General features: G+C 37.6%; 1 pseudogene; it reads left to right on the top strand.

The window, feature by feature from the left end:
• Positions 1 to 1,933: 1,933 nt before the first annotated feature.
• Positions 1,934 to 17,945, top strand: part of LOC101150301 (uncharacterized) — a 31,307-nt pseudogene continuing 15,295 nt past the window's right edge.

Genomic DNA, 17,945 nt, shown 5'->3' with positions numbered 1-17,945 from the left:
AAAATTAAAAAAAAAAACAAAAAACCTGTTAGCTGCACCCAAATGCCGTCTCCACAAGGTGTGTCTGACTGGTACTGTAACATTTACTACTAGCTCAACAAATCCTTTTTAAAATTCTAGTTGGAGCTTTACCTCCTATAAAATAATCATCCTCCTATTTGATAATTCTCACTCAATATTCCCCACACCCTACTTATATCTCTTTATTTTTCATATTTTTAATTAAGGACAATTTTAAGTGTGGTTTTGTTACTGTCATTTTAATTTTTCTTTAATGTATTTGTTATTAAAACACTATAACACTACCAGAATAATAATATTCCTTTTACTTATATAATTTTTCCTACAAAAATCAGGCAAAATATTAAAAGCTCTAATTGTATTAAATGATTTGACTTCTCCCATTCAGATGTACCTGTGCATGATTCAAATTGGAAACCAAGTCAAATGAAGAGAAAAAGGCGTACAAGCACCTGTGTTTCTGAGGTAGTCTGGGAGGTTAGGTGTCATTCTGGAGCTAACAGTTTTGGAGTTGGGTCCTTGCTTCCTAGATTGTGGCTGAGACATGATGGTCTTGTGGTCATCAGTTGTTCTTGCAACTTCCTGACTCCCACCCTCCCTGATGGTGCTAGAGGTAGTTCTTATCCCAGAGGAGCAGCTCTGTGGTATTATTCTTGGAGTTAATCCTCCATACTCAGCCTTTAAGGGTTCTGTAAGCATCTAATTCCTTTAATTAAATTTCTTTAGATTTGTTCACTAAGGCTAAATCCTGATACATAAAAACCAGTAATTATTTGAAAATTTGCATCCACTTCTTTAGAAGCATTGAGAAGCTATTTTTTGACGGCCAATTTTGTCCTAATATGTGTTGTTTCACTGTCCTAAATGTTACGATTCCCCTGTTGAGTGGTCCCAACATTTCTGCCTACCGAGAGATTTTGTCACTCCCCACTGAGGACAGGATCTGTTGTGAAGTGCCAGACCTTTTCCAAGTCAGTTCTTTTATCTTCCTTAGTCTTATCTTTCTCTTGGCTCTTTGAGTTTAAAGAATGCCCAGAAGGCGTGAAACAGAACCTAGGTAATCGCTCAGGAGCCCTAATCTCTAAGCATGCAAACTCTTTCTAGCAGATATAACTTGGCCTTCCCTGACAAACCCAATTTTTCACCCTTGAGTCTGAGGTCAGTTGCATGTGGCAGTGGCTGTGATCTGCAAATGAGGAGTTATTTCCTGCGCTATCCCCTAGTGATCACAGTTCCCATAACATTAGCAGTTACCATCCCTATTTGGTGACAAACCAACATGAGAAAGTCTATTTGCTTCCTGTCTTCCCAAGCTTTTTTGCAAGCCTGGCATAGCTCCAACGCCAGCCAGAAAAGACTAGCTAGGGATCTTACTTGGGTATTCTCATTTTCCCATTGTTTTGACCTTTACCCTGACCATATCAAAAAGAAGAGCCTTCTTATCTTAAGACTCCTGCTTCTAAGTCATTTTCCTCCTCTGGTCCATATGTTAGGTCAAACTCTTTGGAAGCGTCCACTCGTCCTGGTGAATCAGCTTTCAAAACTTGCATCTTCCTGGCTGCCTCTGTGGCTAACCTCTTCAGCAGGTTCCCTTTTTCCTGGTCCCCTGGCTTTTCAACCTCCCCACCCCCACCCCCATCTAGTGATAGCTCCTTGCATTCTATAACTAGGAACACCCCCATAACACCACTGTCAAGTTTCTTGAAGGTTATAAAATAGTTCCCTCTCTCCAAAACTTGAAAATGGATAAATCAAATTTATACCAACCGGATTTAGTGTCCTTGTAAGAAATTTCATAGTATAAGATCATGCCAAGCATGTCCCTCTCAGCCCTAGTGTGTCTTTATTGAGACCAGTTTAAGCACACACTGCTCACTCTGCCGTGTCTATAACAGACCCAGCCCTTATAGCCATGGTCAAGTGTGAACAGCAATCAAAGGGTGCAGCAGGCTGCCAAGGTTGCTCCAAATACAGGTCAGTTTTTATGGGGCAACCGGACAGTAGTTTTTGCCTTTTCCAGCATATAATTCTTTCCAGCAGTGCTGATGTGTTTAGCAGGTAAGACAATGTGGATGTGTGACTTTGTGATTTATTGCTGTACTAAAGGCCAGAGTCAGTAAAAAATTGAATAAGTCAGCAGTAACCAACAGCCCTCTACACAAGGTCTGACTGACCTGTACACTTTCTCCCAGGAAGTGATGACATAATTCCACTTATTTCTATAGACAGCCTTTAAATATCTTTCCCTCTTTATGTCAATGATCTTACAAAACAAGGCCACCAGATTTCAGGGGTGCTGGAAGAAATTTGTAACACATACATTTACTTTTAGCCAATTGTTTTAAACTTCCTTTTACAGAACTTTTATAAAGTACATTATATATAATATTATATATGTATATTATCACACATCACTTAACGAGAAGGATACATTTTGAGAAATGCATCATTAGGTGATTTTGTCATTATGTGAACATCAGAGTATACTTACACTCTACGATGTACACTTACACACTAGAAGGTGCAGCCTACTAAACACCTAGTGTTAAACACCATTGCTCCTAGGCTACAAAACTGTACAGCATTTTACTGTACTGAATACTGTAGGCAATTATTACACAATGGTAAATATTTGTGTCTCTAAACATAACTAAACATAGAAAAGGTACAGTAAAAATACAGTATTATAATTTTTGGGGCCACTATCTTATAGTGGTTCTTCATTGATTGAAATGTTATTATGTGGCACATCACTATTTATCTAAACATAGAAAAGGTGTAGTGAAGACAGCATAAAATATTTAAAATGGTAAACCTATATTGGATACTTATAATGAACAGAGCTTGCAGGACTGGTAGTTGCTCTCGGGTGAGTCAGTGAGTGAGTGGTGAAGGCCTAGAACATTACTGTTCACTACTAAAGACTTTATAAACCCTGTATACTTAGGCTAGATGAAATTTATAAAAATATTTTTTCTTCAATAATAAATTAACCTTAGCTTACTGTAACTTTTTTTTTTTTTTTTTTTTGAGACACAGTCTCACTCTGTCGCCCAGGGTGGAGTGCAGTGGTGCGATCTCGGCTTACCGCAAGCTCCGCTTCCCCGGTTCACCCCCTTCTCCTGCCTCAGCCTCCCGAGTAGCTGGGACTACAGGCGCCCGCCACCACGCCTAGCTAATTTTTTTGTATTTTTTAAGTAGAGACTGGGTTTCACCGTGTTAGCCAGGATGGTCTCTATCTCCTGACCTCGTGATCCACCCACCTGGGCCTCCCAAAGTGCTGGGATTACAGGCGTGAAACACCGCACCTGGCCTTACTTTTTTACTCTTTTGTAATAGCAGGTTAAAACACAATTACATTGTACAGCTGCACAAAAATATTTTTAATATCCTTATTCTAGGAGCTTTTTTCTATTCTTATTTTTTTACTTTATAAACTTGTGTGTGAAAAACTAAGACACAAACACACACATTAGCCTAGGCCTACACAGGGTCAGCATCATTAATATCACTGTCTTCCACCTCCACATCTTGTCCCACTGGAAGGTCTGCAGGGGCAATAACATGCATGGGGCTGTCATCTCCTATTATAATAACAAGGCCTTCTTCTGGATACCTCCTGCAGGACCTGCCTGAGGCTGTGTTAGAGTTAACTTTTTAAAGTATATAAAAGTAGAAGGAGTACACTCTAAAATAATGATAAACAACCTAATAGATACATAAACCAGTAACACAGTTGTGTATTATCAAGTATTATGTACTGTACATAATTGTGTGTGCTATACTCTTATGTGACTGGCAGTGCACTAGGCTTGTTTACACTAGCACCACCACAAACGTGAGTTATGTGTTATACTACAATGTTATGACGGCTATGGCATCCTTAGGCAATAAGAGTTTTTCTACTCCACTGAAATCATATAGGATCACCATCATATGTGCTGTCTGTTGTTGTCCAAAATATTACTGGCTGTGTGTATATATGTGTGTGTATATACAACATGTATGTGTATATATATAATATATATGTATAGCAGTGCATGTATGTTGTCTATTAATATACATATATTAAGTTGTATGAGCTCAGTTTTTTTAAAAACTGTTAGTGCTGTGTGATCAAAATCTGAAAAAAATACTGCTATAATCAATCAACTCAACATGTAGTACTGTACTAATTTCTAAATATTTGGATCATCAGAATTGATGACATAATAATAATGTTTCTTCTACCTATTGTTTGAAAAAATAGAATATTATGAATTCAGTAATGGTTGAAAATGGCAATGTATTTTATCGCTGTGGCCTATGCACATTGGAAAAATAGTAGTGTATATCTATGTGCAAAATACATACTTTGCCTATGTTACATTTGTAGATATTTAGCAATTAATTTATGAACGCCCCAGGGAGTTCAACAACAGCATAGCAACAGTTGAGAAGTATGTTTCTTTTTGTGTGCCTTATAAGGTCTTAGGTTCCCAGCCTTAAATATATCTGGCAACTTATTTGTCTAAAAAGAAGATTAACTGTCTAAAGTGAGGTGTGAGGAATGGTAAGACTGAATCCCACTAGAAAGCATATATACATTTCAGAAATTTCTCTTTAGTAAACCATTCCTTAACCAGGGAATACCCCTATGGCTTAGCAGAGTTACTCCTCTCTCAGGAAGTTCTCTTTAGTAAACCATTCCTTAACCAGGGAATACCCCTATGGCTTAGCAGAGTTACTCCTCTCTCAGGAAGTGAACAGTGTGCTATAAATGGCTCAAGTGTGGGACAGTAAAGTCTATGGAGGTTTTTAGGGGATGAGGAAGTGTCTTTTAAATACCATACACTGAAAATATTACTTGCATTAGCTTTGTGCTGCTTTTCTTTTATAAATATTAGCACTGATCTCTGTAATTTAACTTTTTTTTTTTTTTTTTTTTTTTTGAGACAGAGTCTCGCTCTGTCGCCCAGGGTGGAGTGCAGTGGCGCGATCTCGGCTCACTGCAAGCTCCGCCTCCTGGGTTCACGCCATTCTCCTGCCTCAGCCTCCCAAGTAGCTGGGACTACAGGCGCCCGCCACCACGCCCGGCTAATTTTTTTTGTATTTTTAGCAGAGACGGGGTTTCACCGTGTTAGCCAAGATGGTCTCGATCTCCTGACCTCGTGATCCACCCGCCTCGGCCTCCCAAAGTGCTGGGATTACAGGCGTGAGCCACCACGCCCGGCCTGTAATTTAACTTCTAAATTGAAGATATGTGACATCTATAATTAGGGTCATGTCCTTCCTGAAGAGGATGCTTTAGCTGGTGCTAAGGAAACTACGTCATCCTCAGAGTACTCCAGAGGCGATGATGAACCAGAATGAAGCTGACAACCGAAGGTTTTCATTTCATTTCCTTAGTCAAAATAAGAAATAGAAATGAACACACAAATGAATCATGAGACCTTTCTGGTAGTGATGATTTCAAAGTGAATACCTGTGTGGCTCACTAGTAATATACAAGGAAAAGAAATAGTTATATTTAAATTTTTTATCATCATGATTGGTTTTCTGTTTTTCCTGAAGCTAATGGATTTTGCTTTTGTAACACAGTGTGCACTAAGGAGTTTGTGCATTCTTTGTGTCTGAAGCAGGTCACTTAGTCTTCTTTTGTCACCTCCTTCTTCAGAATCTAATTTAAGATACTGTCAGAAGGAAAATGTTTACTGTAAGTGAGTTACCCTTTGCTGAAATCATTTTGGCAAATACAACCCTAACAGAAATAAATTCACTGTAATTGTTTCATATCTCCTGAGGTCCCTTAAGTACCCATCTGTCTCTTGTGCTCTAGGTGAGGGCACAGAGGGGGTAAAGAAAGCTTGTTTGCACCATGCAGCATTCAAAGGTTCTATTTCTTCTGCCTGGAAATCCCTCCCACCCCTGTCCATCTCCAACTAAAATCTACTACCACTTAAAACGTTTGCTTAAATGACACTTCCTTGGGGCCTTCTGATCCATTTAAATTAGGCTGTCTTGTTATAATCCCTCATTGCACACTATATTTTCCCTTCATGTTGCAATTTGTTGTAATTTTCCTATATATTGTAGCAACTTATACCATGCTTATTTGTATTATTATTTGTTTCATGTAATATGCACAAGAACAGGGTTTGCATCTATCATATCCCCACCTGTATCTCAGAATGTTCTGTGGCTCATTAGATGAAGCTCAAGATATGTTTATTAAATAAATAGACTTTTTTCCTACATAATTTTAATATCTTCTATTTTAAGGCATTAGAATTTAGGTAGATAAGAACACCCTTGGTAGCTTTTTCATAAAGTTGTCACTCACTGTTATTCTCAAAGAGAAACAAAACACTCTCAATTACTTCTAGGTACTGGGATTGTTGACATACCTCTTTCAAGAACAAAGTAATTTTGTAAATGATGGTTTGATTTGCTGAATAGGTACCAATTTATTTTCAGGGTTTGTGACTCATAAATCAAAATTTCCACTTAAAATGTTAATATACATGAAGAAAAATGGGGGTTCACATTCTCGGCTTGGGAAAGAAAACACTTTGGTATTGAATGCCTTAAGATTCACAATTAAAAATGCAATGAAAAGTAAGACTCAAGTGGTTGCAGTATACTAGTAGTCTTTTCCCCAAGATTCTATTAAGAAATAATGAGTCCAAAAGTTGTTTTCAATATTGTTTAAAAAGAAAGAAGCATCATACACTCCCCCTCAGTAAGATTTCACAGAATAACTGAAATGTCTTATTCCTTTGATTTTGATTGGAATTCGATTAATCAAACATGATTGTGCATGGTGATCAGTTAATTTTTAAGGCTAAGAGCAAATATTACATCAAATTAATAAAAAATAGAAGTCTTTTTTTTACTTTATAAATATGATTTGTTTGCTAGACAGCATCTTTCAAATACCTAAGGGCTAGTGAAAAATATATTCTAAAAGGCATCCCTGGTGGTAAACAGTTTAGGAACTTCCATATCCAACAGTTTCAAGGAGAGGGATGAATGTCTTCTTTGCTAAATAACATGACAATTTTCTTGCTGGACAGCAGCATAAATTAGGAAATAAATAATGAAAATCAGCACTTACAGTTGGCCTATTAAAAAGCCTTAATTAGTGATGGTTCCTGGGAGGTCCTAAGGGTATGACATATGTTCTATGGAAATATAAATTAAGAAATTCCAGGCAACCCAGGAAATTAATCATTTTCCTTAATTCCCAGCAAATGGTCTTGACTCCCACTTTACAGAAAAATGAGGTATCATCAAATGGGAATTTCATTAGCTTCCCTGACCGTATCTGGCTTGCATTTACCTGGAGGGGATGTAGTGCCCCTCCTTTGTCTAAGACTGTTGCCTCCTCTGTTCTTTGAACTCTATTCCCTCCACCATCTTAGGACTATACTATTGAAGGACTATCCTTTTCCTTGTTCTGATCTTCAATCTTCATTTTCTATCTCTCGCATGGTCTGAGCTCACTGGCTCTGTCCCATCAGCGCTTAAACAGTCAAATGTCCCAGATCTTAAAAATCATACAAATAAAAATGTCTCTCAACACACAATACCTTCCAGGCATTGCTATTTCCCTCCTTCTTTCTATGGAAATAATTGCCTATACTTTCCACCTTCACTTCAGCGCTATTCATCACCCCTCAACACACCTGCAGGCTGGACTCGGGGCTCGCCATTCCACAGGAACAATTCTTGCCAAAGTCACCAGCAAAATTCTTGATAGTGAATTTAATGTACATCTCTCTGTCTTTATCTTACTTGGCCTCTAGGCAGCCTCTGAAAACTAGTCTTTTCTTCATTCATTTATTCAGCAAATATATCTTGATTACCTTCTAAGAGACAAACACTGATTTGTGTGCTGAGAATACAGTAGGGGAGAAAAATGAGTCTTGAAGCATTTCCTTCTGTTGGCTTTAGTTACATGAACTTTCTTGATTTGCTTCAACTCTTCTGACCTCCCGTTTTTAAATGGTTTATTGATAGCTCTTTCTCTTCTTGTCTTGCAAATGTACTATTTTTCATCTACATTAGGCCCAGTATCTAACCACTGCACCATCTGTGTACAGTTATTCCCAATATGAGTTTGAAAATCCACATCCCTCTCCTGAGCTTCTGCACCACGTATCAAGCTTCTCTTTAAATTGTCCCCCAGCAGTCCTACAGGATGTCCCAATTCAACATGTGCCAAACTAGATGCTGATCCTTCTCTGGGAGTGACCCCACCATTCCTTCAATTGCCTACACCAGAATCTTGGTCATTACCTGTGATTCCTCCCTTACTTCATTCTCAACCAATTCTACCTCCTCTACAATTTTCCAGTGGTTGCCCTCCCATTTTTCCTCACTTCCACAGTCCACTTTAAGGCCATCATCATTTCTTACCTGCCTTCTCATAACTCTCTAACTTCAGTCTTGACTCCTCTAATCCTATATCTTTCAGCCTAATGTGTCTTTCTAAAACAATATATCTGATCATTTGCTTCTTCCTTAATACTTTTCAGTGGATATCAGGTTGTTTTCTTTCTTTTTTTTGAGATGGGATTTTGCTCTTTTTTCCCAGGCTGGAGTGCAGTGGTGCGATCTCGGCTCACTGCAACCTTGGCCACCCAGGTTCAAGCAATTCTCCTACCTCAGCCTCCTGAGTAGCTGGGATTACAGGCATGCACCACCATGCCCAGCTAATTTTTTTGTATTTTTAATAGAGACAGGGTTTCACCATGTTGGCCAGGCTGATCTCAAACTGCTGATCTCAGGTGATCCACCTGCCTCGGCCTTCCAAAGTGCTGGGATTACAGGCGTGAGCCACCACACCCGGCCCCAGGTTGTTTTCAGTACTACACTCACACTCCTTGGTATGACTTAGCATGGCTCTCTGATAATGTGGCACTTACCTTTTCCTCCAGCTCAATCAACTATCATCCCCTCTGTCAAACCACTTCATGCACTCCAGCCATAATCATCTTCATTTTCTCTAGGTCTGGTTCTTCATAGGTACTGTTTTCTTTGACAAAAATATTGGTTGTAGCTGATGCATGTATATAAATATATATATATATATGAATACTGCTAATTTTTATAAAGTAATCTCCTATTTGACAACCTTAATAAACATTCTTAAAACAAATAAATTCAAGGCAATTTGGGAAATTTGAATACAGACTGACTATTATATATTGTTTAAAAATAATTGTTTTTTTTCCTTCAGATTTGATGATGGTGTCAAGGTTATGCTTGAGGGAAAAATCCTTATTAGTTAGCAGTAGAATTTGTTTTAAAAACTCACACAAAAGAAGGATGAGGACGAGAAAGTGAAGAAGGACAAGGACAAGAAAGAAAATAGTATGTGGAATGGATAGATGAAACAATATGGAAAACCTATCAGTGTTGCGTCTGGGTGATGAGCTTGTGGAATTCATTATACCACTTTTATTTTTGTTTAAAATTAATAACAGCAAGTCTATAGGAAAGGGAAAATTCTATCAGATGATTTTTTTAATCCAGCTCTACCGTGCTTTTTATCAAACTTAAGGAAAAATAAAACAGAAAGGCAATAAAGATATGTAAAAAAGACATATCTGGAACATAGACAAAGATATAACTATTATTATCAGGGAAAAGTAAAGGCAAAAGTATTACTAGAGTTAAAGAAAGACACTACTAATGATAAAAGAACAATCTGCCAAAATACAGAATTCTCATGAAATTGTATGCATAAAACAAAATCACACAGAATAGAAATTGATATATCTATAGTCATGTAGGAAGATTTAAACATATTTCTCTCAGAAATTAAGATCAAGTAGGATCATTTAATAAGGACACTGGAGATTCAATCAATTCAAGTCCCAAACGTAATCTAATGTTGCCTATAAGTTATGGAACTACTAAATAGAGAATATATGTCCCTTTCAAACATCCATGAAAAGTTTTGAAAATGACTGTTTTAAGCTCTTCAGAATCCAGGTTATAACCTATAGCCCATGTCCTTTGGCTACAATGCAATTAGATTCATTATCAGTCAATAAAAGATGGGAAAGAGTAAATCACAGTGGAAACCATGAATTTCTTTCTCTTTTTCTCTTTCTCTTTCTTTCTTTTTTTTTTTTCCTTTTCTTTGAGACAGGGTCTTGCTCTGTCACCCAGCCTGGAGAGCAGTGATTCAAACACAGCTCACTGTAGGCTTAACCTCTTAGGATCAAACGATCCACCTTCCTCAGCCTCTCAAGTAGCTGAGACTACAGGTGCATGCCACCATGCCCAGCTGATTTTTTGTAGAGACAGGGTCTCCCTTTGTTGCCCAGGCTGGTCTTAAACTCCTGGCTCAACCTCCCAAAGTGCTGGGATTACAGGCATGAGCTACAGCCATGAATTTCTTAAAAATAATTTCCAAAGAAAGCTTTTTAAACTGGTAGGATATAGGTAAGCAGTACTTAAGAGAAAATTTATAGCTTTGAAGGTATGTTTATAAACATTTTAAAAAGCAAGAAAAATTAAACATAAGCCAGTTAAATATTCAACTCTAGAAGCTACAGCAGGAACAGTGGAGTAAACACAAAGCAGAACAAAGAAAATAATAAAGATAGAACTAAAAAGCAATAAGAAAAATAATATTTAGAGTTAACCTAGAATACAGGCCGGGCACCATGGCTTATGCCTGTAATCCCAGCACTTTTGGAAGCAGAGGCCAAGGAGGGTGGATCAGGAGTTGAGGTCAGGAGTTCAAGACCAGCCTGGCCAACTTGGTGAAACCCTGTCTCTATTAAAAAAAAAAAAAATTAGCTAAGCATGGTGGCACATGCCTGTAGTCCCAGCTACTTGAGAGGCTGAGGCAGGAGAATTGCCTGAACCTGGGAGGTGGAGGTTGCAGTGGGCTGAGATTGTGCCACTGCTCTCCAGCCTGGGTGACAGAGTAAGACCCTGTCTCAAAAAATAAATAAATAAAGACTAAATTAAAAAAATAGAGTTAACCTGCCATACAAACTCTCAAAGAGACTAATTAAAAAGTTAGTAAATCTCTAAAAACATGTATTAAGAAAAAGAGAGAGAAGGCCCTAGTATGAATGTAAAGAAATGAAATGCAAGAAAATGAAAGACATTATTAGTCAAGCTAAGGTAGTTTGTGCTGCAGTGAAATCAATACCAAGACTTCAGTAGCTTAACAAAACAAAAGCTGATTTACGTTCACAAAAATATATCCAGGTGACTTTCCGAGGTTCTTCCTGAGGTGGCTGAGCATTCTACGTTGCTTTGCTCTTCTGACATTTGCTTCCATGATCACCCTGTAGGAGACAGTGATACACCCACTATGAACCACACACTGGCAAATGGAGACAATACACCACTCCTTCTCACACAGCACAGGAAAAACAAAGTCAGCTAGCCAGGCTTGATGTCAAGGGGGTGGGAGGAAATATAATACCTCTGAAAGCCCACTGAGATGAAGAGAATGGGAAATATGGACAAACATTAATAATGCCTACCCAAATTATAACTAATTTTATGACAATGAAGATAAACATTTACATGAAATGCAAACTCTTTGAAAAAACCAAATTATTAAAATTGACTTAAAAAGTAATAGAGGACCTAAATATAGCCAAAATTATTAGAGATACTGAATCAGTAGTCAAGAATTTTCTCCCACTGAAAAATACTATGCCCAATCTTCAAGAAACAGATAATGCTTCTTTTATATAATTAAGAACATTTTTTAAAAGATTAAAAGCTACCTACCTTCTCTTATGAGGCTAATATAACTTTGATAAGATACCAGATAAAGACATTATCAGAAAGGAAAACTGAAGATTAATATTATCAATGAACATAAATGTAAAAATCCTAAATATAATACTGGTATAGCCAGTACATGAAACAAGCAGGAATCATAGGATGTGATCACAAAGTATCTTTACTTTTTTCCCCTCTGTTCCTTTAAAGTGTATTTGGAGAGATGGATTGCTTAACATTCCCTGGATAAAAACTCAGGCAATCTCATGATTTTTTCTGATTATTCCTTGGTAATTAAAAACCCTAAATCAAACATAATCTCAACTCAGAAATTTGGATATTGTCTCAACTCAGAAATTTGATTATTAAGTCTCATATTAAAACTCAAACTTTCTTTAAGGATTAATCTGGCCCGGCGCCATGCCTCATGCCTGTAATCCCAGCCCTTTGGGAGGCTGAGGTCAGTGGATCACTTGAGGTGTTCGAGACCAGCCTGGGCAACATGGCAAATCTGTCTTGACTAAAAATATAAAAATTATCCAGGGTGAGGTGGTGGGTGCCTGTAGCCGCAGCTACTCTGGAGGCTGAGGCAGGAGAATCGCTTGAACCCTGGAGGCGGAGGTTGCAGTGAACTGGGATCGTGCCACTGCACTCCAGCCTGGCAGCAGAGAGAGACTCTGTCTCAAAAAAGAAAAAAAAGAAAAAGAAAAGGAACCAAAGGTTGGGGAGGGGAGACAGAATTGGCTCATTCTTTTTCTTATTCATTTTCTTCCGTACTTTCATAATTTAATAGCCCATCTGAAGTTGAGAAAGTAGGGTGAGAAGAGGAGATAAAGAGAACCCTAGCATTCTTTTTTTATGCTTGTCACTGTTGTAACCTGGCCATGTGCTCTCTGGACGTAAGGGATGTTTAAAGTTAATGCTTTGTCTTGTGAGGTTTTCGTGTGTGTGTGTGTGTGTGTGTGTGTGTTCAGTAGTGCCTTCCCTTTACCTATTGCTAGAGACCTCTTGTCTGCAGTTTTCTTGGTGCAGATAGACACGTCTCTATTTCAGCTTCTCACTTACTCCTTTTGTAGCCCTAGGAATCTTGTCATACCTTAAGCTTTTTTCTGCTGACATTCATGTGCCCTTCAGGTGGTCCTGTTTTGCATCACCTAAGGTAATCCCACATCAACTCTCTCCTGCATACAACAGGGCTTGCCCTGACTGACTCTTGGAGGAAGGCTGATCCTGGATGCCTCAGCTGCCAGCAGCAAGCCAGCCCATCTTAGTCCCTTAGATTTTTTTTAGGTGGGAATGAGACATTAGCCTCCTCTGTCCTGCTAACTTCGGGTGACACATAGCAAACTCTCAGAGTACTCCTATTGATCGTCCTTCTACTAGGTTTAAGGAAAGAAGTAGACATCCTGTATCAAATAGTTCCTTGGTTTGAATTAGAAAAGTAATTCTTCCTCTAGCTGAAGATCTTCTAGCCTCAGCACATATAGCCAAAATTGAAAAATGAGACCTAACTGAAGAGCTTCTGCACAGCAAAAGAAACTATCATCAGAGTGAATAGGCAACCTACAGAATGGGAGAAAATTTTTGCAATCTATCCATCTGACAAAGGGCTAATACACAATATACAAAGAACTTCAACAAATTTACAAGAAAAAAAACAATCCCATCAAAAACTGGGTGAAGGATATGAACAGATACTTCTCAAAAGAAGACATTTATGTTGCCAACAAACATGAAAAAAAGCTCAACAACACTGGTCATTAGAGAAATGCAAATCAAAACCACAATGAGATACCATCTCACACCAGTTAGAATGGTGATCATTAAAAAGTCAGGAAACAACAGATGCTGGAGAGGATGTGGAGAAATAGGAACGCCTTTACACTGTTGGTGGGAGTGTAAATTAGTTCCACCATTATGAAAGACAGTGTGGTGATTCCTCAAGGATCTAGAATGAGAAATACCAGTTGACCCAGCGATTCCATTACTAGGTATATATCCAAAGGATTATAAATTATTCTACTATAAAGACACATGCATGCATTTGTTTATTGCAGCATTATTTACAATAGCAAAGACTTGGAATCAACCCAAATGTCCACCAATGATAGACTGGATAAAGAAAATGTTGGCCAGGTGTGGTGGCTCACGCCTGTAATCCCAGCACTTTGGGAGGCCAAGGTGGGTGGATCACGAGGTCAGAAGATCGAGACCATCCTGGCTAACACGGTGAAACCCCATCTCTACTAAAAAATACAAAGGATTAGGCAGGCATGGTGGCGGGCGCCTGTAGTCCCAGCTACTCGGGAGGCTGAGGCAGGAGAATGGCGTGAACCTGGGAGGCGGAGCTTGCAGTGAGCCAGGATCGTGCCACTGCACTCCAGCCTGGGCAACAGAGCGAGACTCTGTCTCAAAAAATAATAATAATCATAATAAAATAAAATAAAAAAGAAAATGTGGCACATATACACCATGGAATACTATGCATCCATAAAAAGGGATGAATTCATGTCCTTTGCAGGGACATGGATGATGCTGGAACCATCCTTCTCAGCAAACTAACACAAGAACAGAAAAGCAAACACCACATGTTCTCACTCATAAGTGGGAGTTGAACAATGAGAACACATGGACACAGGGAAGGGAACACCACACACCGGGGCCTGTCAGGGGGTAGGGAACAAGGGGAGGGAGAGCATTAGGAAAAATACCTAATGTAGATGATGGGTTGATGGGTGCAGCAAACCACCATGGCACGTGTATACCTATGTAACAAACCTGGATGTTCTGCACATGTATCCCAGAAATTAAAGTATAATAGAAGAAAAAAAAAAGAAAAAGAAACCTAAAAAAAGATTAAAAATTCCTAGAAACCTAGGATTGAAGGAAATTTCATAAATTTCACTTATTCGATAAAGTATATTTTCCCAAATGTACAGTAAACATAAATTTTAATGATGAAACAATAAAAAGATTCCCATTAAAGTAAGAAAAAAGACAAGTATGTCTACTGTCATTCCTGCCATTCAATATATAGGTTTTTCTAGTCAGTGCAATAATACCAGAAAACACAGAAGCTATAGAATGCTCTAAAGGGGAAGACAAAATTAACATTTTTTTTCCTGACAAGATGATTGTAAATTCTCTTGGATCATCTATGTGTACAAACTATCAAAACTAATGAGAGATTTAATGAAGGCCAGTTGATATATAATCAACATAAAAATTAACAGCCTTATAAACAAGCAGTAAACAGTAAGAAAATGTAATAGGGAATAGTTACAAAAACAAATCTAAAAATGAATCTAATACTAAAACTACAAACCTTTCATGGGGAAAATTATAAGACATTATTGAAGGGCATAAAAGTAGATCTAAATAAGTAGAAAAATATACCATGTTCACAAAGACTCAATATCATACGGATAAGTCTCCCTAGCTTAATTGACAAAATAAATGTCATTCCAATAGAAATTCCAAATGTGCTTTCCATGAAATAAAGCAGATATTCTAAGATATGTATGGATGAAAAAAGTCAAATAATAATCAAGATAAGTATTTAGAAGCAAAATAGGGAAGGGAGACATCCCTTACCAGATGTCAAAAATTTATTAATATAAAGATGTATATTATAATTAAGACAATGCACCATCATCTAACAATAGACAAACAGAAAATTAGGACAGAATAGTGAGTCCAGAAATAGACCCAAGCATATCTAGTTCCTTGATGTAGAATTGAGAAGACAATCCAAGCAAAATAAAATAATAAGCTGTTTAATAAATGCTGTTGGTATAATTCAAGTTCCATGTGGGGAAATAAGATAAAATTAGGACCTAACTAATATGATACAGAAAAATAAACTCTAAATGTATTGAAGACCAAAATATTTTTAAAAAGAAAATTACAAGTCATTGGAAGATAATAACTTTAAGATTCTGGAGTAGGAAAGATTCTTAAACACATCAGGTTGCAAAACAAAGCAAAGCAAAACAAATCAAAAAGGGAAAACATTAATAGGGGAATAAATAAGAATTAATAAACACTGGAGTAGAGATCCAAATATGGAAAAAGAGTGAACACAAAATTATCTCATTCACTTTAAATACTTAGGTTAAAAAAAACAAGTTTCCCTGTGAACATTTCTCCCTTGAGAAAAGTCTGGATATCAAAAAGGCATTTCTCTAAAGAAATATCTACTCATCTAAGAAATATTAATATGTTAAAAGAATTCTAATAATTTAGGCCAACATCCACCAACGAATGCTGGTTTCTATCTGCTCACAAAATAGTTATAATTAATTAGCCCAACAATTTTTTATTTTTTTAAGATCTAAAAGGATGCCAAGTATAGGAAAGACTAAAGGCACTGATGAAAATGTGTTTTCTGTTAAATAGGTTATGGAAGAAAACCAAAAATACTGAAGTAACAAACATTTCCAACAGAAACAGTAGAGGGACTCCAATTTCCCAGTAATTCCACTGGAATAAGTCCAGTAAGATTTGTCAGAGGTTTAACCCCTTCTCATCCTAAAATAAATCACCAAGACACAGCAAAAGGTTGTCATGTTCTAATTAATTTAGAAAAAAGAACTCTTTAAAACTGGATTCAACTAGTGTTAAATTCTGAAGCCAAATCGCATGCAACTAAATCAGAGATTTGCACATGATGGCTAGGGGGCCAATTCAGCCTGCACCTGTTCTTTTTTTCTTATGACCCATGATCTAAGAATGACTTTTAAATTTTTAATGGTTTCATTTAAAATGGTTACATAAGTACCTTCATAATGTCTTTGATTGTTATGCTTGGCCAGCAAAGCTTAAAATATTTATGACTTGGCCCTTTGCAGGAAAAGTTTGCCAACCCCTGAAGTAAATGATCATAAGACTGGGAAAATAAGAAAAACAAGCAAGCCTCAAGAGCAGAGGATATATTTCCAGATGTAATTGGAATATAATTATGATGTTGTTTAGCCACTGCTATTAGGCCATTTGCACTCATTTTTCTGTAATAATGAGGAAGCATGTCCTGCATTTTATCACTTATCTCCATAGTGACTTAAAAAAAATCAATCCCATGCATTTGCAGATGGCAGGCATAGGCACACAGATTTACTTTGTGATGACGTCTTGCTTGTACGGATCACTGGTATTGACTGTGGTTAAGGTTATTGTAAGATAGATCAATCAAATGCATGGCCTCGAGGTGCATACGTGTGAGTTACTGAAGATGGTGGGTTCTGGAGCTAAAAGGACCATTTGTTGAATGTGATAAAGCCGAGTATGATGATTAGCCCAGGTGGAAAGCAAAGATGATAGGTCTTGGAGATCACAATGCCTTTCTAAATGAGCTATCAAAAAAGGCAAAACTTCCACCACGCAAGATTCTTCAGCAAATAAAACTTGAAGTTTCCAGGGCCACAATTCCTTCCTGAATCCTCTGCATGGGATGTGGCTGCATGTGCATTTCTATATGCAATGGTTGCCTCTAAATGAGTGGGTTGGCATCTGAATGAATGCGGATGGTTAGTTCCACCGAGTGAGTTATGGTTACAATTGACTCTCTTTGGGGTGATTCACTCTTGTGTAACAACTGAGGTCTGGAAACAAAATCACAGTGCTAACTGTGATGATTTTTCTCTCGCTTTCTCTCACTTATGCTCTTAATAATCTCGTGAGTTAATATTATTTTTCCCATTGCAGATAGGCAAGTTGAAACTTAGAGCAGTTACGCAACTTGACCAAAGTCATGTCTCTAGTGTTCCTTCAATTACATATTCCATTCCCAAATAGTGTTTGGCACTGAATTTTGGATAGTGTGATTTTTTTTTTCTATTGTTGGTTTGTTTGGTAGTTCTTTTTATTTACTTTTATTTTTAACATCTTTATTGTGGAATAAACTGCAAATATTTAGAGTGTTAAGTTTGACGTATTTGTGATGTATTTTGACATAAGCATATACCTGTAAAGCCACCACCCCATAGTAAAAATAACGAACATATCCATCACCCCCAAAAGCCTCCTCATGCCCCTTTGTGATCTTTTAATCTCTTTCTTCTCCCCTTCCCCACCCCTCACTTCTCCGCAGAGGGCAGACATTTTTATTCATCGCTAAATCCAGGCACCTAGCATGTAGCCATTCAAAAACCATTTATTAAATGAAAGAGTGTGGTCTCAGC

Source organism: Gorilla gorilla, chromosome 14 (genome assembly GCF_029281585.2).
Source record: "Gorilla gorilla gorilla isolate KB3781 chromosome 14, NHGRI_mGorGor1-v2.1_pri, whole genome shotgun sequence".
In the NCBI taxonomy this organism is placed as follows: Eukaryota; Metazoa; Chordata; class Mammalia; order Primates; family Hominidae; genus Gorilla; species Gorilla gorilla.
The sequence above is the reverse complement of the archived record's forward strand: the minus strand, read 5'-3'. Positions and strand labels throughout refer to the sequence as shown.